General features: G+C 48.4%; 1 long non-coding RNA gene across 1 annotated transcript; it reads right to left on the reverse strand.

Moving 5' to 3' along the window:
• Nucleotides 1–933: 933 nt before the first annotated feature.
• LOC147821655 (uncharacterized) lies at nucleotides 934–8,209 on the reverse strand. The gene is made up of 3 exons (XR_015446723.1): nucleotides 8,075–8,209; nucleotides 6,103–6,278; nucleotides 934–1,963 (listed from the first exon to the last, which is right to left on the reverse strand). It is a non-coding gene; the product is annotated as an uncharacterized LOC147821655 (long non-coding RNA).
• Nucleotides 8,210–22,196: the final 13,987 nt, after the last annotated feature.

Raw genomic sequence — 22,196 nt, forward strand, 5'->3', positions numbered from 1 at the left:
AGAGATCTCACACTGAATATCCACACACACACAGAAGGAGCTCACACTAAATATACACATACACAGAGGGAGCTCACACTGAATTTCCACACACACACACAGAGGGAGCTCACACTGAATTTCCACACACACAGAGGGAGCTCACACTGAATAGTCACACACAGAGGGAGTTCACACTGAATATCCACACACACAGAGGGAGCTCACACTGAATTTCCACATACAGAGGGAGCTCACACTGAATTCCCACACACACCGAGGGAGCTCACACTGAATTTCCACACACACCGAGGGAGCTCACACTGAATATCCACACACACAGAGGAAGCTCACACTGAATAGTCACACACAGAGGGAGTTCACACTGAATATCCACACACAGAGGGAGCTCACACTGAATTTCCACACACACAGAGGGCGCTCACACTGAATAGTCACACACAGAGGGAGTTCACACTGAATATCCACACACAGAGGGAGCTCACACTGAATTTCCACATACAGAGGGAGCTCACACTGAATTCCCACACACACAGAGGGAGCTCACACTGAATATGCACACACACAGAGGGAGTTCACACTGAATATGCACACACACAGAGGGAGCTCACATTGAATTTCCACACACACACAGAGGGAGCTCACGCTGAATTTCCACACACACACAGAGGGAGCTCACACTGAATTTCCACACACACACACACACAGACACACACACAGAGGGAGCCCATAGCCACACATGCAGCAGTTGCTCTGTAAAATATGCTGGAAGTCATCAGAGCCAAGCCATGACTGAGGAAATGTAGCACTTTAGAATGAAACCCAGCAGGAGAGCTCTGTGTAACTTCAGGGCAATGCAGCAGTCTGTGTCTATAAAAGGAACTAATATCAGACTGTTTCAAAGAAATTATTGTTATTTTATTTACCGAAAAATCATATTGCAAAAATAGATGCAATGTTTATAATTAGTGCTAGATAACAGGAGTTTGCTAATTACCGATATGAAACATTAAGCGCTTGGAAGAACAACGGGAAGGAAATGATGGAGCAGACACCGCATTAATGTCCAAAGAGGCCTGTTAATGACTGGCGCTTCCTGTTGAAATGGATCCCTGACTAAGATTGGCTGTAAGGCTGCAGATTTCTATGCAGAGCCTGGAGCCCAGGAAACAACGAAGTGCCCAGTTCTCATGCATACAGGGATTGAAAACAGAGTATCTGCTGAAATTGCTAGGACACCAAGAATAGGCAGTTTTGTTGTTGTTGTTTTGGTTTGGTTCCGTCTCACTGTGTAGTTCAGCCTGCCCTCAAGTGCATGGCGATCCTCCTGCCTCAGCCTCTCGAGTGCTGGGATCACAGGTGTGTGCCACCATGCCCAAACGATGTGGATGGAGTCCCAAGGAGCACATGCAGGTGGGGACATTCTTTGCTTTCTATGGTGGTGGGACAAGTGTCACTCCATCTCTCCCGTGGGCCCATGTGCTTATGGGGGACACAGGAGCCCTGTTCCTGAGCCCCTGCTTTCTCATCACCATGGAGCCACAGTGCCACTGCTCCTGCCCTGTTGAGGTCTCCTTGGGGTCAGAGGAAACAGGAAAAGGAAAGAGGGCCCTGAGATGAGAACCAGATGCTGGGTCTCCCACCAGAAGTTCTGTGCAGTGTCCAGCTTTTCAGTTAATGAAAACCCCTGTAAATGCATGCACTGGCTTGTCTAACAAGTGTGCTTTGCCATGAAGTCTGCACTGTTTCCCTGGGATTGTTAGTTAACAGCTAAGGGACAGAGCTTCCTGGATTCTCCCAACAGTGGGCTCGCACCCTGCCTGGCCTGATGCTGGTCGCATCTCCCCACTGCCAGGCCGCCGATCAGGAGCACACAAAGTTCCAGAAGTCCCCTGTTCAGTCAGACTCCAAGACCCAGTTTTCAAGGGAATCATCACGGAGCCAGGCTTCCAGTGTGCAAAGCCTGAGGCCAGAGAAACGAAAAACACCAATTGAGACACTTTCTCCCTGCTCCCCTCTCCATTAGGAACAAAAGCAACAAGCATGCGAACACAGGCTGGATGTGGCATTCTTGCTCCTCAGAACCATTGCTCCTCGGATCGCCCAGCACGTGGCGAGGCCAAGTGTACTCAGGAGACCCAGTCAACAGAGAAACAAAATGTTCCTTCTCCACTGGTATGGTTTTGTCATCATAGCAGTCATATCTCAAATTTTAAAAATAAAAACTGGGGGGAAGCAACACTGCACATTACCTATGAATTCACGGTCACAAGCTGCCAGCTTCCTGTTTACCCAGCCTTTCCTCCGTCACTTCCATTTGTGGCTCAAGTGAACACCACGACCTTTCCATAAAGCAGATTTCTGTTTGCCGCCTGCTATTAGAGTGCCTCTGTCACAGTTAGATTGGGAGCACTTCCCCATTACATGGCCCGGCCGTTCCTCGGGAGTCGCTTCCTCTCCCCTGACTCAGTGTGTGCAGGCGAGGTGGCCCCCGCGTGTCCCGCTAACCTCGCTAACCTTGTTAGGCTGTGCACCTGGCAGGCAGGCAGGGCCCTGTGCTTGGCACACAGTGAGTTGCCTGGTCCCTGAGCTCCCTGTCCAAGGACGCAGGGGCTCGGTGGCCTCTCTCATGCACCAGGCCCAGCGCTGCCCACCTCACGGAGCAGAAGAAACGCCCCATGGTGATGCCTCGGTGGCTGTCAGGAGATGCGTCTCATCAACTATGAGACCAGTACAGCAAAATAGAACTTTAAAAGTTAGATTTTTTTTCCCTTAAGAGACAAGTGGCTTCTCCAAACATACTAAAGGCCCAGGGCATAAATGGCTTCCCCATATCTCCTCAACCCAGATGAAGGGACAGAACATGCAGACACTGGGTCCAGGAGGCTGGAGCACGAGGGAGCTGAGTGTGGAGATCTGCACTGTCTCTCTGTGCTCCTCTCCCTCTGTTCCCGATGTTGAAAGACCCTGGGGGAGATGGTGATTTGGGGCCAGTGGCCCTCCATCTCCTCAGAGATAGCTTTGAATAAATCCTTTTTCCTTTTTACCAGAATGAATGGCCTCCTTTGATTTGGTCAGTGGTGAGCAAACAACCCTGAGCCTGTGACCTTGTGGCCAGGAACAAGAGGAGGATGTGACCGCAGCCCAGAGCTCAGTCATTTCTCTCTGTCTCCTAAGTGCTTCACTGGACACCCAAGACAGCTGTAGGGGCACTGGATCCTGGAGATGGTGACAACTGCATGAAAAGCTGAGGCAGGATGATCACCATGAGTTTGAGGCCAGCCTGGGCTGCATAGTGAGTGCGAGGCCAGCATGAGCTACATAGTGAGACTCTCTCAACAAAACAAAACAAAACACAAAAGTAAAGAAACTTAAATGGCCACCACGCTCAGCAGCAAGAGAAGGGGGGGGGGGCGGGGCAGGGGCGGGGGCGGGGTGGGTGTCCAGGAACGCCTGAGGCCATGGCTTCCTTTTCAAAACAGAGGATACACACATACACACGGTGCAGGCTCTGGCAGGCCTTTGCAGGTGCTTGCTCTCCTGAGGTCTTTACCACCCCATCCCACAAGCTCCTTTTCAGGCCATGTCTGTGGCCCTGGCAAGCATTCAGCACATGAGTTCAGATCTGCTAAGCTCAAATGAGCAAACGCTCCTCCCTGGAGTTGTCGAACCTCTGCTGTGATTAAAGCCCCATGACTGGTTCCCAGACAAGAATCCCCGAGTCTCAGTCTCTACCTGCTCCGGGGCAGAGGAGTGCACCACAGCCACTTAGACCCCAGCCAGCCCAGACTGCAGAGGGGCCTCCAGGCAGCCTGAGATTTTCTTTGGTTTATGAACTTTATGTCATATTGGACTGAAGAATTCAGCATCAAGAGGCCAATTCTCCAGCATGTTACAGTTCACAGGAGGGCACATCTGGAGCACAATTTTATAACATATCAGTGCACAAGTTTCAAAGTTGTTTGTAAATGCTATACTTTGGGTCTCTTCCCTTAAAAGCACAATGTTTTCAGACCCAAAAGCAAGAGATCTCATGGCTCCAAATCACACAAGGTTCACACAGATCCTGGGAGACGAGGTTAACTCATTATTTGTTTTAATAGTGAGCAGTTGTATTTTAACAGGAATTTAGCATTCAAATGGAAATATCAGAATGGAAGTTGGAGGCACGTCTTCTGGTTCTAGAGCCCTCTTTGAGCCCATTAGGAATCACTGAAGAATCCCCAAATCAGTTACAACCCAGGATTCAGCTTTTACAAGAAGGTTATTAGAACTATTAGGAAGAATTGGGAGTTTACAGTCCAAATTTAAGCTAGCTCTCTTGAGAAGATATGCCTTCAACTTCCATTCTGATATTTCCATTTGAATGCTAAATTCCTGTTAAAATACAACTGCTCACTATTAAAACAAATAATGAGTTAACCCCATCTCCCAAACTTAGGCCAGTTCTCTTGAGATTCTTGCCAGGATGGAAAAACACTTCCCACAGAGCTTCCACGATGTTAACCCCCACATAGGATTAAAACAGTGACAAGAAAGAAAGATAAAAACAAAATAGCAGAGGGAGGCTAAATCCTGAATGATTGATACAAATACAGGAAGAAGACAAGACACCCAGATTTTATCAGAGAGCATAAAAACCAAGAGCTCTGAGACCGGTGGGGTGCAGGGTTCCTTTGTCTTTGGCAACCAGGCGAGTGTCCCTCAAAGGACTCCTCCTGCCTCCCTCACCGCCTCCCATGTAGTCTGGAGATCACAGGTGACATCTGCAGGCTGTGGAACTCCCTCCACCACTGCTTTCCCCAGCATCATGGTTTGACTTGGACAGGTACATGGGTGACAACCCAGAAAGCAAGCACACACCCACTGCACCTGACACCATGTGCAGCCCTCCTGCTACCGCAGCACCTGGGAGCCTAGCTTTGCCCCACTGACTGCACCTGCGTGTGGAGGATGCTCTGCCACTTGGGACGAAGGTCACAGTGGATACACCATGGCACTAGAACTCGACAACTGCACCTCAGATATGGACGCCAAGATAGGTGACAGTGGCCCCCACTTAAAAATGTGGAGAAGAATCAAAGGTGCCCCACATCACTGCATGGATAGCACCAAAAACTCTTACAAAGAGAATAGCACTTCCTGCATTTTTCCTGCACTGCTTCCTTTAGAAGTCACTGTGGTTTGGATCTGCAGTGCCCCAAAGGCTGTGTCTGAAGGCCGAGGTCCCCAGTGTTAAGAGAGGAGGTGCAGGCTTCAGGGTGTGGAGCCAGATGGGAGGCCCGAGGTGCCTGAGGTATTTCTCCAAGGGTCTACTGGACCCTCATCCCTTCCTCTCTTCCTCTCTCTTCTGCTTCCTGGCCAGGAAAGTTTGGTCCCAGCACATACTCTATCCATGGTGTGCTGCTTTGTCACAGCCCAAAGCCCTGCGGCCAACTATAGTGGACCAGAATCCTCAAAATTATGGGCCAGGACAAACCTTCTATCATTTAATGATCTCAGGCATTCCATGGTTAGGAGAGAAAGCAGATATATTAGTGTAAAAGTTAGTTATTGTCCACCTATGCCTGGAAACGTCAAATTCACCAATTGGGAAAATTACCACTAAAGCTACTCTTTACTGAACACCTCACACATCCCAGAATTCCACATGCAATTTTGGGTCAATTTAAAAATGTTTATTGTTACTGAAAGTAGCCTATAGATTGTGCATAACAAGTAAAGACATGTCAAATAAAGCAAAATGACAACTGAAATAAACACAGAGAAACCACCAGCCCAGGGTCCACTCCGAGTACAAACACCACTTCAACAATGCCTCATGAAGTGACCCCACGTCTGAAGCAGGGTGTGACAGGTGGGTGTCCTGGTCTTTGGAGCTGCATGTTGAGGTTGATTCTGAGTTACGCCTCCATTTACATGGCACTATGCCTTAGAATGTATAGAAATTTCATCATACAGAGACACCCGGTGACATTATGGTTCAGTAAGTTTACCTTAAATAGACCCCAGAAACAAAGGGAAGACTTCTCAGTTTGTAACTGGCTTTTACTAAAGTTAGCGCACCCCCGCCCCCACCATGAGAGTGCTGGAGATTTCTACCTGTTTTTTGGCTGTGTGCGTGGCAGGTAGCTTCAGCTCCTTCAAGACTCTGCAGCCCATACTGAGACGAATTCCCTGCTCACCTCATGAACTCAGCTCAATTATGCAAAATGCTTTTCCTCTCTAGAACCACTGTCCAATGAGGCAGAGGTGAGACCCCGATAAACACGAGCTGCCTGTGCAGAAAGGAGCAAAATTCAAAGTTTGAAGGTGGATTTTTTTCCCCAAAGCAACAGAATTGTTGACTGCTATGGATTCTCAAGGACATCATTTGAAAAGGTCGCTGGCAAAACTGATTAGTTTATTTCAGCCACAACAGGTGTGTAGTGAAGACTGGCTTCGTTTCTTCAGAGAAACACAGACGGTGGAAAAACGTGATTGTTAACATCAGCTGTCACTAATCTAAAACCTACAGCATATACATGAATATTAATAGGAAGGCTGGCTGAGTTTTATATTCAATTTCAACTCAAGGTATATTTTTGTTATCTGATTAGTTCATTCTTACAGCAATGCTACCCTGTTGCAATACAATAGTTTTATAATAACTTTCAATATGCTATACACAGACCCAGCAATGCCATGCCTTTTTATGGGTAGTTTTAACCTATTTTGGCAAACCCTTGGCCTCAAAGCACTGCCTTTACCAGTAGGTTGAGGTTGGCACTGTGCACGGAACAGTGACGGGAAGGCCTGGCCTTGTGGCAGCACGAAGATTTCAGGGATGTTTGAGATGGGGGCATCAGCAATGGGCCCTCACAGAAGGGTGAGCGTCCTCCCTTAACCACTTGAGGGCACCGTAGTAGATGTCTGGAGTCCAGCACGCAGGCCTGGGTGCCTGTGGTGCAGGAAATGTGAGAAGAGGTGGCCGTGCAGGAGTGAGCACACAGGCCCACTTTGCTGCAGCACCCACCCAGGCATGGCTCAGCTCAGTGCCAAGGGACCCTCAGCCTTGACCTCCCCTGGAGGAAAGCCAGAGCTTGGTGAGCTCCCAGCACCAGTGTGCAGGACATTTGGTTTGGAGATGACCAGCACAGCTGAGTGGCTAGAGAGACTGGGAGCAAGGAAGAGAGGACCTGGGCCCATGCACTGTTTCATGGAGCAGGAGGACACCTGCATGAGCACGCAGTTCATCTGTGGACAGGCACCTGCCATGGGCACCCAATGACCCATCCAGCTCTCCTCCCGTCCCCAGACTGCATCCTCTGCATACAGCAGGCATCTCAGGGTGGCAGGTGTCCTGATGACAGGATCGGGAGAAGGAACAAAGGCCTGAGCCTCTCCACTGTTGGGAGAAGGGGAGTTCTCAGCCTCCCTCCTGACTCTGCAGGATGGAGGGAAGGAATACAGTCTTAGGAACCTCTCACGGAGAGGACAGGACAAGATGGGCAGGCACCACCATGGAAAAGGTCTGAGAGAGCGGAGACCACTGGAGAGTCTCCCTCCTGGAGCGGGGAAGCTAAGATGGGGGAGGTGCCGCTTCTTCAGACATGAAGGCAGCAACACAAAACTCAAGGAACACAAAAAATCAAAGGCATGGATGCCACCAGAGAAACAAAATAATATTCCTGTAACCAACTCTGAAGAAATGGAGACCAACATGTTGCCAGAAAAAGTCCCAGATAAGTGAGTAAGGGAACACTGCTATAATCCCAGCACCCTGGGAGGCTGAAGCAAGAGGACTGTAAATTCAAGCCCAGCCTGGCCAACTTAGTGACTTAGCAGGACCCTGTCTCAAGACTAAAAATTTTTTAAAATGTAGGTCAGCGTGAAGGCCCTGGATTCAATGCTCAGTACCACAAAAAAAAAAGAAAAGAAAAGAAAAGAAAGAAAACACTTGACAAAATAACACATGAACAAAATAAGAAGCTCAACATAATATTAATATCAAAAGAAGAACCAAACAGAAATCCTGGAGTTGAGGAATATGTAAATGAAATAAAAAGTCCAATAATAAGCATCAGTATCCTACCTGATCAAGCAGAAGGAGTGTGTGAACTTGAAGTTGAATCATTTGAAAATATGCAGTCAGAGGGAAAAAAAGTTAAGAAGGGTGAAGAAATCCTCTGGGATTTACCAGACACTATTGGGAAGGCTAACATTCACATTGTGCAAGTCTGAAAAAACAGAGAGAGATAAAGAAGCAGAATGCTTATAGAAGGAAATAATGACCAGTGTGTTTGCCAACCTGAGTGTGGCAATCAAATCACCCTGCAATCTTGCAATCCTGCAATCTGTGTGCCCTAAATGCACACGATGTTGTCGGTTTCAGCTCAGTAAAGCGGGAAGCATTCATTACTGAATGAAACCCTTTCCACAGTGAGCATGGGGCAGCCTCCTGATTAGGACACAATCATGTGGGGTCCACTCCATGCCCGCCTCTCCTTGCTCTTCACCCAGAACCCATGAAAACCCTCTGGGTCATCCGTGGGACAATATGGGCGGGCCAGGGAAGAAGGGAAGGTGTTTCAGCTGAGGCCCTAAACTAAGGGAGTGTCCCGGTGCAGCCCCTCTCCCTTCAGGCTCCTCCGCAGGAGGTTCGTGAACAGTGGGAGGGGAGCCCCTTCAAAGCTGGGGCATAACAGTGGTGTCCTACTTCACATGGCCATGAGGATGGGCCGTCCTATGTCTCTCTGAGGCTATGTCTGCTCTTTTCTCTCCAGACCCAGTTTCTCAGTTTCCTGCACACCAGTGTACACACGATGAATGGATGCATTGTGTGTGTGTCTAAATGTTGCACAAATGGACATGCGTGTCTGTGCCTGGTCACCACCCTGCATTTGGCCTGTACTCTACCAGAGCACGCTCCAATTCATCTCTTCTGGCCTCCCTGCTGTGCCCTGACTGCACTTCCTGGTTTATACCAAGTCACGAGTGTGGGTGTCACTGTACACCAACCCCTTCACCTGCCTATTAGTCCCCTCCATGCCACTGTCCACTCGATAGTTTGGACTTGGGAGACTCAGAAGGAAAGTTTTAGAAACTGTCGTGACGGCGGTGGGGGGGCAGAATTCCATAAACTCAGCAAGAATTCTATTTTTAAAAGACACTCATTTACAAGAATTTGAAAAGATTTAATTTCTAGTATCATCCGAAGATGGCTTCAATAATTAGAAAACTCTTTCCTTTGGAAGCGATTGGGTTCAGCATATAATTTAATTGCTGTCCATTACATGACTGACAATGCAGGCAGCAAAAAATGTAAAATGCAGCTGCATTTCATCCAAAGCTTTCTGATCATAAAAACATGCACTTTATGAGCTTGTTCTATTTTGCAAAATCTGCATATAACATTTTAGAAGCTTAACTTCTGTCCAGTGAATTCATAACTTGTATGCTCATTATATTTTATTTCTGCCACATGTCCAACACTTACAGTTGGGATTGAACTAGGGTAAAACTGATGGCCCAGTCCTATACCAGCATACCCCAAGTCACTGTGGACACCCCCAAAAATCTGGCATGATGGATGGATGGATGGGTGGCTGTTCTGATGGTCCATTTTGGAGAAACAATGTGGCCTCCAAAATCTAGTCCAAAATCAAGTGCAGCTTTCTGAGAGGTCTGACCCACAGCTGCTGGCCCCTCTTAGAGTTTAAGTGTGGTTGTGGCTAAGGTTGGGATTGTGGTTGTAGGGAATGAGCTGTGGGGAGAATCAGCATAGGCTGTGGCTGTGAAGAGATCACAGCAGGGCCGTCCACAAGGGTGTTGGAGGGTTGCCAGTTGACCTTTGCCTGTCCACACTTAAACTGAGCTGTCCTGCCTCCTGTCCATCACACAGCCACAGGGTGGATGTGCATCAGCATCACACCCTAAAGCCAGATGCAGCCAGTCCATAGTCAACCACCCCAAGGACAACCCTATCTGCTGGTCTGGTGGGTGCAGAAACTCTCGTGCGATCAGAACAGAGAGAAAAGCTGCCTGACCTAGGCAGAGACATGGTCCACGGCATGGTTCTGAGCTGCAACGCAGTTCAGTACTCAAAATGTGTCTGGTGTATTCCTTCACGGTCTTAATACTCAATTCCATTGCTCTTTTGTTTTCCCAGAGGGTGTCACCAGCACTGCACCAGGGTGACTGCTTAGGGGCAGCTGGAGAGTCAGGTACCACCATGTGCTCAGGAGGTCTGTCCTCCCTGGAGCCCTGGGATATGGCGCTGCATTGACATCTTAGAAATGGACAGCGTGTGACTTCAGTCCATGTTTCCAGGGACTTGTGTCTAACTCATACCACCAAGGAAGATGTCAGGGTTTTTAATACTATTGATCTCCCCCTCCTCAGACAAACACCCCAGGAAGAGCACACCCAGAGTGGGAGAGTAAGGATAGTAAGAGTTTGGGAGGCCAGGGTGTCACAGGTATCCGGGAATGTGGCATTTGGCACTCCAGGGAGGCCCTAAGGAAGCGGGACTCTGTTTTGGGATTTGCATTATGTCCAGTTGCCAACACTCATGGTGAAACATTAGCTCAAATATTCCATATTCCTATACTGCGCTTGAATCTCCATTTACCATACCTATGACACTGGTCCCATGAGTGTAGGAAACAAGGCAAAACCTGGCCTTCATGAACTTAGGCCAGGATCAGCCCATGCAAACTCCATCTGGCCCAAAGTAAATCCCTTTGGGGAACACTAATCTCCCCATTGCACAGTCAGGGATTGTGAGCCCAGGGCAGGCCAGTTGCTGCCCACTGTCACATAGGTAGCAAGTGGCAGGGCTTAGGCTGGACTCCAAGGCCACCGGTCTGGGCTGGCATGGTGGGGACAAGGACCATGTTTCCTCAGAGAGCACCATTACTGATGTGAGAGCACTGCTGTCATTCCTGCCACCAGGGACTCATCACCTGCACTGGACCAGGATCCCACTGAGGGTTCAACCTAGGCACTTGGCGCTCTTACAGCCCCTTAGGGCTAGCATTAGGGTTCTCATCACCTTGTCATGGAATGGACAGGGTCAGGGTCAGGGTTAGTGTTAGGGTTAGGGTTCTCATCATCTTATCATAGCTAGGGTCAAGGTCAGGGTTAGGGTTAGGGTTATCATCACCTTGTCATGGGATGGACAGGGTCAGGATCAGGGTCAGGGTTAGGGTTAGGGTTATCATCACCTTGTTATGGGATGGACAGGATCAGTGTTAGGATCAGGGTTAAGGTTATCATCACCCCATCATGTAATGGACAGGGTCAGAGGTAGGGTTAGGGTTATCATCACCTTGTTATGGAATGGGCAGGGTTAGGGTTAGGGTTATCATCACCTTGTCATGGGATGGACAGGGTCAGTGTTAGGGTCAGGGTTAGCATTAGGGTTAGGGTTCTCATCATCTTATCATGGATAGGGTCAGGGTCAGGGTTAGGGTTATCATCACCTTCTCATGGGATGGACAGGGTCAGTGTTAGGGTCAGGGTTAGGGTTATCATCACCCCATCATGTAATGGACAGGGTCAGAGTTAGGGTTAGGGTTATCATCACCTTGTTGTGGAATGGACAGGGTTAGGATTAGGGTTATCATCACCCCATCATGGAATGGCAGGGTCAAGGTCAGGTTTAGGGTTAGGGTTATCATCACTTGGTCATGGAAGGGAGAGGGTCAGGGTAAGGGCTAGCATTCTGGTTAGGGTTATTATTGCCCCATCATAGAGGCAGCTCCCTGCCTGGCCTCCCACCTGTCAGGGCATGGCAGATCTCTCTCCTTGGCCAGGGACCTCCCTGGAAATCACACCTGCTTCCCACGCAGCCTCCCCAGTGGGTATGAACTGTTTCCACAGATATATTTTGTGCATGGTTGGTGTCTTCTCTCACTCACTCAGCAAGGGACCCTCGGCCATCTGTAGGGACATAGGAAAGCATGGCCCCGCCTTCTAGGGACTGGCTGCTGCCGCATGGCCACCACCCTGCTCTGTCTTTTGGGTCCAGCTGCCCAGTCCTCCCCCCCTTCGAGGAAGGGATGTATCATAGCTCCAGAAATGCAAGGATGTTCAGACGGTCTGGGAAAGTGCAAGGCTGAGCAGCTCACTTTCCTCTGCTCAGCGCCTACCCTCCGCTTCCTCTTCCCTCCCTGAACACTTCCCACAGGAAGGTCCTTCCCTCTGCCTGCTTGTCCTGCAGCCTGACCTTCCCATGGTTCCTGCAGGGTCCTCCAAGGTGGTGATGAGCGAGGCTCTGGCTTCCCCATCACATCCTCTTTTCAAGCACTGTGACTCCTGCCTGTCTTCAAATCCCAGGGACCGTGTCCTGCAGCTAGACAGGGGCTTTTCATCCCTGGTGTCCCAGCACAGGGTCAGTGCCTGGCACGTGGTGAATACTCAACTCATAGTCATCCAATAATCAATAAAGTAAAGAGCGATTCTTCTCATTGAGCCTTTGATCACCCGACTTAAAAATATTACAGTTCAAGCGTGGACTGAATGGTTCTTGGTCATGGTGCCAATATCTAGAAACCCACAAACAGGTCTCGTGGGCAAGTGATGACAGAAATCACTGATCTTTCAGAGACCTGGAGGACACCCAGGAGAAGCCCAGCCTCACTGAAGCCCAGGGCTCTCTGACTGACCAGAAACTGAAAAGCACTGAAGAACACATCTTGTCATTTTGAACCACTTGTTAATTTGTGGGCATAAAAATACCTAAGAATAGCTACTGCATTTTGCATTTTTAAAACATTTTGCTAAATGGCTTGTTTCTTTAATTGTACTATTTTCCACTGAAGTTGAAAAACAGAAAGAATTCATAGCAAAACTCTGAAGCTTCAAGGTCCTTCACCTTGAAAACCCAGGCTGCTGTGGCACTCTGACTCGGCTGCCCAATACAGCTTCATGACAGACATGATGAGCTCCACCAGGCAAGTTGAAAATGTGGCCGGATTCACACAGTAACCAAAGCACTGAGCGGGAAAAGTGCTCCAAGACACAATTCCTTGCATGTCATGGGGAAAAACATCCACTCAGACATCAAGGATGAATCCTCTGGATTTCATACTGCCTAAGGTCCAAACAAAATATTGTGGAACTCCCATTTTGAAGTATTTATACTGGTCACGCTGAAGAACTTGTGTTCATTTCTCACTGAAAACATGCTTGTGCAGTCATTATTATCAATATTTTATGGAGGAGAAATTCATGCACAGCAGAAGCCCAAATACCACGCAAATTCCTGGAGTTCAAGTCCATTGCTGGCTTGTTTTAATTAGGCTAAAGAAGATTTGAGGCATCAGGGGTGCTTTTACGAAAATGTAGGCTTACAACCATATTTATACAAAGTTTGTTTTATCAACAGGAAATTGCCTTCTCGGATCTGAAGATGACAATTGTCCTTAACAAATACAATGGAGTACTTTGAAATTTTGAAAATCTTCATGCAAATAAAATGTACCTGTAGAGAGGAATTGAAATGTAGCAATCACATCAAGCAACCTGGCATGCCTGAAGAGGAAACAGCACGCAGGTGTAAGGCATTCACAATGATTGAGTAGATTCCAAAAGCCACAGGAAGGTTTTACATGGTTATTTTAATCCTTTCACTCAAGAGAAGAAACCCAGGCAAGCGAGAAGGAAAGAATAAAAATCTGATGAAGGAGATCAGGGAGCCTCTAAGACAATGAGCAGTTGTAGCACAGATGTGGAGAGGGCAGAGCCTCGAAAGGTGAGCTGCTTCCAGGTCTGGGAGGAGGAGCCGCCAGCCCTCTCGAGGTCACCGAGGTCACTGGGGAAGTCTGCCAGCAGTCCTGGTTTGACAAATCTTTTGACAATTTTTGTTAGTATTTTCTTTATCTGTTGGCACAACATTTAGAGCCCTGGACAGCCACGGATAATTCCTACCAGACTGTGGAGAGGAAGTATAGGATCTTCCCAGTAGATGGAGGAAAATTACTTAAATTTAGTACTTACTTATAACAAGCAACAAAGACTCTTTCAGCAAACAAGAAGTAGATAAAATCCCCAGTCCAAGAGCAGAATCTAGAAGGACAAGAAGCCCCTGGGCATTGTGCTTACCAGTAATGCAGGATGTCTCTTCCTGGGGAGAGGAGAATGTGGGTGTCTGCAACACTGCGCACTCCGCTGAACCGGAAGGCCCAGACTGTCCAGAAAGGCAAGAGAAGGAAGCCGGTGCATAATGACCAGGCTGGAAAGTAAACTATCATTTTCGACACGTGGCTGATGATGCATGTTAAAATTACCAAAAAAAAAAAAAAAAAACTAAACATAAGTGTTTGAATTTAGTAAGGTTGTATACCAGGTAAAAATTGTGAATTTAATTAGACTTCTACAACCTGAAAATAAAACAGCATCACAAAATATTAAATAACTATAGCAAAGGTACAAAATATGTGTGGTGTCACTAATCAGAAAACTAATAAAATTATTTAGTGAATTTAAAAATAGGGTACCAATGCTATCAAGATATCAATTATTCCCAAATAAACCTGTAGATTCAATGAATTATCAATTAATATGCCACCAGGATTTGTGCTTGTACATTATTTTTAAAATTCTGAAATTCATATAAAAATACAAAGTCTCCCCAACAAATGAGGCATTTTTTCAGTTTTTCTATTTGGTTTAGTTTTGGTTTTTTGAGACAGGGTCTCATTAGGTAGTTCAGGCTGGCCTTGAACTCACTGTGTACCCCAGACTGCCTTTGAATTCATGGTGATCCTCCTGCCTCAGCCGCCTGGAATTACAGGTGTGTACCTCCACGCCTGACTAAATGAGGCATTTTTGAAGAAGCAGCCTGAAGCCAGGAGCTGCTTCACCTGGTGCTTAGCCACTGAGTGAAACACAGAGTGGAATTTGCTCTGAGCCAGGCAAACTGAACAACAGGGGAAATCAAAGTCCACACCAAAGATGAGTCTGGACATGGAGCTCTCACACCAGTGCTGTTGGATCCACATGCAGAGCAGAGAGACTTAACTCTCCCTCAGGCGGACACAAAATACACCTGGGAAGAAGATCTCCCCAGAAATCAATGATGAATTTCTGAATTTCATGTTCCCTAAAGCCCAAGTAAAATATTTTGGAACTCCCCAGTGTAAAACATGTGTGCCAGTTTCAGTGAAAAGTGTGTGTTCATTTATCACAAACTTGTGTTTTGTTTTTAGGTCTGAAAATCCCAGGAGGTAACCTCAGAGAAGGTCCTCATGCTCAGGAAGGAAAATTTTCCCAACAGAACACAAACGAGGAACATAGAGGAGAAGTTTTGTTGGTCACACATATTCAAGTGGGGGACTGGGCTTCATCAGGAAACAGCAGCAGAGAGGAGGTTCGAAGAGCGGGGGAGGAACGGGACACTGCGGCCAGCAAGTGCTCGAAACACAGGGCGATCTCTTCAAAGGCAGCAGAAGAAAGAGGGACACCGCCTCCCAGAGGCTGGGTGCTCCTGAGTGACAGAGTTGCCCCTGCCTGCCAGCTCCCCCAGGTCCAAGCCCTGCAGACAGCTGGCAGGGGCCAGCAAGCACCCTCACTTGTGGGTGTGCAACTTGCATCAGCCTGAGACCAGAGCAGCACCAGGGTCCCGAATGGTAGAACAGATAGACAGACTGTGACATGAACATGCAGCAGGGTGTCAGGCAGCACGCGGAACAGATCACGCTACGCACACCTTAAGTTGGAATGCTCAGCTAAAGCAGCCAAGCGTGAAGGAATGATTTCATGCCAGTTCAAAGTCAATGTGGGGTTGTGGGCTCTTGGAGAGGAGGGGCGGTTGTGGGAGGGGCCTGGGCAGGGCTTCTGCGTGGGGACACCCTGCCCACGGACTTGGCAGTGCCACAGAGCCTGTTGTGTGGCGTCAGTGGGCTGCACCTGGGCCCATCATTTCACTTAGCATATAATACTTCCATGTGGACAGGAACAATCAGATCCCGGTAAATATCAGAGGGCATCAGTCTCAAGGGGTCAAGGTTCCCTGATGGGAAGTGGGTGTAAAGCAGGATCACACCAAGGGCTTTGAACCAGGCTGGGAAAGAGGAGCTGTCCTTGAGGGGGACATGAGGGCTCAGGTTGGACCAGATGAGCCTTGCACCCACAGAGCTCGAGATGCCACTTGTCACCCAGGAGCACACCTGAGTGGCCGGCTGGAAGACGAGCTGATACTCCAGTCACTGTGTGTGAATGTAAATTTGAAGGCCGCATCCTATCAAGGAAAGTGGGGTGCAAGGTGGGCCCCAGAGTCCACTGCACCTTCTGAAGAGTCACTGAAGCTTCTGGTACCCTGCAGCACGATGCCTACTGCAGACGTGCTGTGACCCACCTGCCTGCCTGCCTGGCTGGCCTTCCTCAGTGTCCCCAGCAGGCTCTGAGCATTAAAGGTTTCCAGGCGGGGTGGACCGAGAAGCCGTCTCCTCCACCCTGAGCTGGGCACTGGATGAGGAGATGACACTGTGCCCTCAGCTTCTTTATCTCTGCACAGGAATAAATTACACCTGCCCCATTTCTATCCCAGAGTTGGTAAAGAATTGGAGTGACAGTGCTTCCCTAACACGCCTGTAAATGCTTTGTTAAACAAGTTACGCATGTATTATTTTACTTATAGAGATCATTTTAACTTTGGCGGTTACTCTTTCCATTCAGAATTTAGTGACAAATTTTGCAAGGAAATTCTCAGCCTGGACTGCCATAGAAAACATTACCAATTGGGTCGTTTGGAGAACACACCTTCAGCCTTCAGGGTGTGGAGGCTGCTCATGGCTTCAACATGGGCAAAGGAGGGAGACAGTGAGGACTGACCCCCATCCCCAGGCCCCCCAAGATCTCATCCAACCCGAAGGCCAATAGCATCTCTGTTAGCTGTTTGCTGAGACTGCAACAAAATTCTCAAGGCCAGATACCTTCATGAAGAAAAGAGGCTCAGGGCATGGGGCAAGGCCTTGGGCTCGTACCTAGTGGCACAGGGAGGAGCCTGTGTGAAAATTTCTATGTGTGCATTTCTGCTGGCTTCCCCCTTCTCACCAAGTCTCCCACACTGGATCCCGGAGCTGTACGCTAGTGACCTCACCTGACTCTTGTCGACTCGCCATGGCTCCACCTCACACACCAGTCTCCCTGCCTCTTGGAGAGGATGGATTCCAACAGCACCAACCCTGTGGGGCCGGGGTCCTGCAGATGCACTCGGGGGACACAGCATTCAACCATCAACACACCTGTCCAGTTGAGGCCAGAGTAAGTTCTTCCCTGGAAATAAGAAACATGCTTTCTAAAAAATGGTAAAAGGATCAAAATCTCTGTTATTCCCATTCACCTAAATTTTTCAGAAGAACAATTCTATTGGAGGCAAAACTTAAAAGTTTGGTTTTTATTCTCCATAGTTCCTTTAAACCCACATGACTCTGTGAGGGTGTTCGTGGCTAATTTAATTAGCATCCTTTCCCTGGGGACAGCTAAGATATTGGCATTAACACTTTTCAAATGTCATTTATTATCACTCCCAAAAGGCACTATTTGCAGAATACCCTCTGGCAAGGCCAGAATAACATATCATTAATGACTTAAGCAAAAGAAAAATGTATCAATTAAAGCAAGTTCTTTTCTTTTAAAAGGCAGTAATTAACTAAAGGCCCACGTGTTGGCAGCTATGGTTACTTCACAGATTTCCTGTGGTGGCAACACAACTGATTTTGGAAGTGAAAATAATTGACGCTTTAGACATACGTGGGACTAAAAATAGGATTTTCTTCCTTTGGAGGGCTGAGAGGCACTGTTGACTAAAAACATCATTTTTGTAACCAGCAGTGAAGGCATCCTTACCCAGGCGGGCAGAGAGGTCTGTGTCTCCATGGCAGCCTGGCTTGGGTGTCTGCCTGGGACTGGTGCTGCCTCAAGAGGCAGGGTCCACTCAGGAGGCTCCTGAGACCAGCACCTGGCGTGCACAGGATGCAGTCAGAAGCCAATGCAGCAATGGAGATCAGCTGGGGGCAGGTGGTGCTCCCCTCTCTGCAGCAGTGCACAGAACCTAGCAGAGAACCTCAACCAGGTGCTTTGCAGGCACAGAGCTGGGCCATCTACAGCAGGGTAGGGACCTGTGCCCTGGACTAGCATGGCAACCAGTTTGGCTATGCAGCATTCAGAAGGTGTGGGCCAAGAGGGAGGGTGCACAGAGATCCACGCAGAAAAGCTGACCTGGACTTCAAAAAATAGATGGAAGATTCCTAAAAAGGGAGAGTGTGGGAGATGCACGTGCACGGCCAGCAGCTCACGCTAACGGAAGCGTAGTCATTTCGGGGAGCAGGAGGGGAGATAAGTCCAGAAAAAGAGCTCAGCCTCTGAGAATGGGTTTCAAGTGCAGGGTGCGTGGCCAGGCCTCCCAATCACAGGTTCTCATCCGCAGATCTAACCAGCCCAGGAGACTCAAAGGATAAACAAACCAAAGAGCGCAGTAAAAGATAATAGGAAATAGGGAGATGGATCTTTAGCAAATGGGAAGGGGGCAGAGATGGGGGTAGTAGGAGGGGGAGAGCTGGGGACATAAAAATAATTAAGATGTGTTATGCACATGTTCCAGTTCTTCACAATGAATGTAATCACTGAGTACTATAAACATGTACTAATAAAATAAAAAGTTTTCAAATTTCAACTGTAGTGAATATATCCAGACCTCTGTCTTGTCTGTGCTCCCCAAACCTTATAGTGACAACTATTTACAAAGTATTCTCATGGCATTCGACAGTGAAGTCATCTGAAGGTGACTGGAAGTAATGGAGGGCATGTGTGGGCAATGCACGAGTCTGCACCCTTCACAGGAGGACGTGGGCCCCAGGGTCCCAAGGCGCATTCATCTCACCCAGGGAGGAATGCATTCATGGTGGAGGGGAACTGGAAGATGGTGACTTTGAGAAGGAATGGCGAGATCATAGCTCCTTCCAGAAGTAGGGTTTAAATCAGATTAGCTAGAGGAGACTTTTGGGGCATCCAGCCAAGGGACAGGAAGTGCCCGAGGCCACAGCAGAGACCCTGGGAGATGCAGGAAGCAGAACCTGGGCCCATCCCACCAGGCCCATGGCAGATCCCAGGAGCCTGGTGGGTCTGGACCAGAAACGAGGATCCAAATGACACACTGACAGTACCCTCCCATCTCCACCGCAATGGTACAACTGCTGAGCAGCTCCCCTGAGCAGGGCTTCACTGTGGTGGGAAGGAGGGTGCAGGCATCTGGTGCTGCCCTGTCCATCCTAGGGGCCCATCCCAGGGGCCCATCCAGGGCTCTGGGAGGGTCGTGGAGAGCATGGGAGACTCCTCTGGGCTTGGTGTGGGCCCTAGGGAAAAGGCACAGGAAGGGAACAGAGCACACACTTCAGACAAGGGTCCAGAGTGCAGCACCAGCCAGTGAGCATCTCTGGCATGTGGAAGGTGTATGCTGGTACCTAAGGGGCCTTGAGCAGGGACCAGAGTGCACTTGCTGTGCAGCAGGCACTGCTCTCTGGGAGTGAGATGTAGCCACTGTCACCTCCAGAACCAAGGGCACCACGAAGGGCCACCTGTCTCTACCAGCCCTAAACCACAGTGTCCTGGTGGCCCTATGTGCCTGGTAAGGAACAGGAGGGGTGTTCTGCACCCTGAACATCAAAGCCAGATCTGGGTAATGTGGAATAACTTGACTTTTCTCTTACACAGGGATTGACAGAGAGAAGCTGTGTGGGTTTCATGGAAGAAAACCATCCCAGAGAGGAGCCTCAGCTCTAGTCCTCCTTGCAATTCCTAGGCCAAGCGTGCGTACAATCTCAGGCCTGGAGCAGTTGTGATTATCCTTCCAGTTTAAGGAAAAAGTACTACAGAGCCAGGAACTCACCTCTGGGCCAACAGCGCGGGGCCTCTATGGACAATCCCTGACTATCACTCAGCATCACCACCAGAAAAGGTGTGTGCCACCTACACGTGCTCCCAGTGATGCTGGGGTCACCTGGGCAGCTCCCCAAACCCCTAAAGCACTTGGCTCAGCCCTGTGGCCCTGGATGCTGAGTTGGTTACCTGATTTCAGGCACCTGCATCCCCACCATAGCCAGGACTGGCAAGAAAACCTTGTCCTGGCCCTGTGGATCTCACTTACTCCACACACCACAGATGTCTAGGAAAGATGAACAAATGCTGGGATACTGGTCAAAGAGATCATGAGAGAGTTTATTTCAGTGTGCTTTTCTCTTTCATTTTTCTTTATTTGTGATCCTTCCCCTAGCTAGTCGGCCAAAATTGGCTGTTTTCTCTGGGAAGATGAGATGGTCTGAATGAAGGGGAGATGGTTTGAGTGTAGTTGCCTTGGCCAAGGATGCCTGGCCCAGCTAGGTAGAGAGGCTCCAGGTCAGCTCCGCAGGCCCACTGAGCTGGTAGGGAAGTTTACCCAGAAGGTGTGAAAACCTTGCTTGCAATCATTTTACATGCCAAGTTATGCAACTTCCTTCGCACTTTTTACAAGGATAAAAGCATTCCGTACACCAGTGGAAATTTGCATAGCAGCTCTTGCTAGACACGAGCTGAAGAGTTCTGTGTCTCTATCTTCTGTAAATCTCTCTGAGAGATGGTTTTAACCAGCACAGGTAACATGGATTTTATTGGCAGAGTAGTGTAGTTAAAGTGTCTTCTGGGAGAGAGAGACAGAGAGAGAATCAGACACTGATAATCTGGAAACCAGAGTCAGGCATCACAGCAGACTTCCATGGCTGGAGAGTCTTAGGCCCCATGGACTCACATGGAAAGACAGGTCCAGGAGGAAAAAGCAAGGGACACATGAGCAAAGACCAGCTACAGCCTCCATCCCGCTTCTCAAAGATAGTCACACACCAAAGAACACAAAGCTCCTAATGGGCTCTGCACTTCTCACATCTGTGGTGCTGAGAGTTCTTTCACATCCTGGCTGTGAGGTCAGGACAACTGCTCTCCTGGAGCCAGGTCACCCTACTGCCACCCTCCTGCAGGCTGGCCTCTGTGTGCTCCATCGTGATGCAGTGAGTAAAGGTTTATGACTCTGTCCTGCCTTTCCAAACTTCACTACTATAATCGTAGGTATTTTTGTCCCATTGTGTGTTTGACTGTGGGTTTCCTTTACTGTTTTTGTGCATTCTTTTCTGTTGCAGAGTGAATTGGACTTAGGGGTTGCTACAGACGGTGTCTCCCATCACTTCTCCCATCACTTCTCCCACCACTAGCGGCAGTTACACATCTGTGCCTTTAGAAACCTCCTTCTGTGTGTTAGTTGACACAGACTCTATAAAGCAGCAGAACTGTGGGATGCAGGACGGGCGAGGCTCTTCCTGTGTGCTTCCCAATCATGCTCAGCCACGCAGTGTTTCCCAGGCCTGGACTTCTCCTCTGCAGCAATGGATGCTGGAAAGCCGGCTCACAGGGTGATCTCTCTCTTCCCCAAATTGCTCTGTTTGGGAATGAACTCATTGACACAGATCTGGGGTCCCAGACTGAGGCTCAGGCCAGCTGGAAGGAACAGTCAATCACCCATCCCCAAGCACTAGGACACAGGTGCCTCTGGAGCTTCTCAGTTTGGAATTGCTCAGGAACAACTGTGGCCCAGGAATATAGCCAAGCTGAAGCCCATGGAGACACTGAGAAGCAGCCCAAGTTCCACCAATGATCATGAATTATTTTCCATTACATTATGTACTTTCCTTTTGTTATCGAATCTGGTAAATACGTCTTCATTGCGTAAGAAGAATGTATTCTGCTGCTCTTGGATGGACGAGGTCTACTGGCCAAATGATTTTTAAGAAGTAAATGAGAAGCAGATTGAAGACAGTGGGTGAAAGTTTACAGTTTTCCTCTTTATATCTCCAATATGATTATGTACATTTGGTTTTTAAGAGAAGAAAAACAAAAGAAGTATTACAGAAGTTCTTTATTTTACTCGAGCCAAAAACAGACTTATTCTCATGATAACAATGACATTTTATTAATCTGATTTTGCACCACCATATAAGTACATTTCAAAAATAGATTTTTCAAACAACAATAATAATAATAATGTTAAAATCCAAGTTTTCACTTTATTTTTAGTTGTCTAAACTTAGCCTGCCTCTGGCTGGCTTTCTGGAGCCTGAAAACAAGCCAGTCTTTTCCGAACAGGAATCTTTCCCGCGGGGTGTTGATGATGCGGGAGATTGGTAACA

The sequence above is a fragment of the Heterocephalus glaber genome, unplaced genomic scaffold (genome assembly GCF_053883595.1).
Source record: "Heterocephalus glaber isolate CG9 unplaced genomic scaffold, H.glaber_assembly_v1.0 deba00001724, whole genome shotgun sequence".
In the NCBI taxonomy this organism is placed as follows: domain Eukaryota; kingdom Metazoa; phylum Chordata; class Mammalia; order Rodentia; family Bathyergidae; genus Heterocephalus; species Heterocephalus glaber.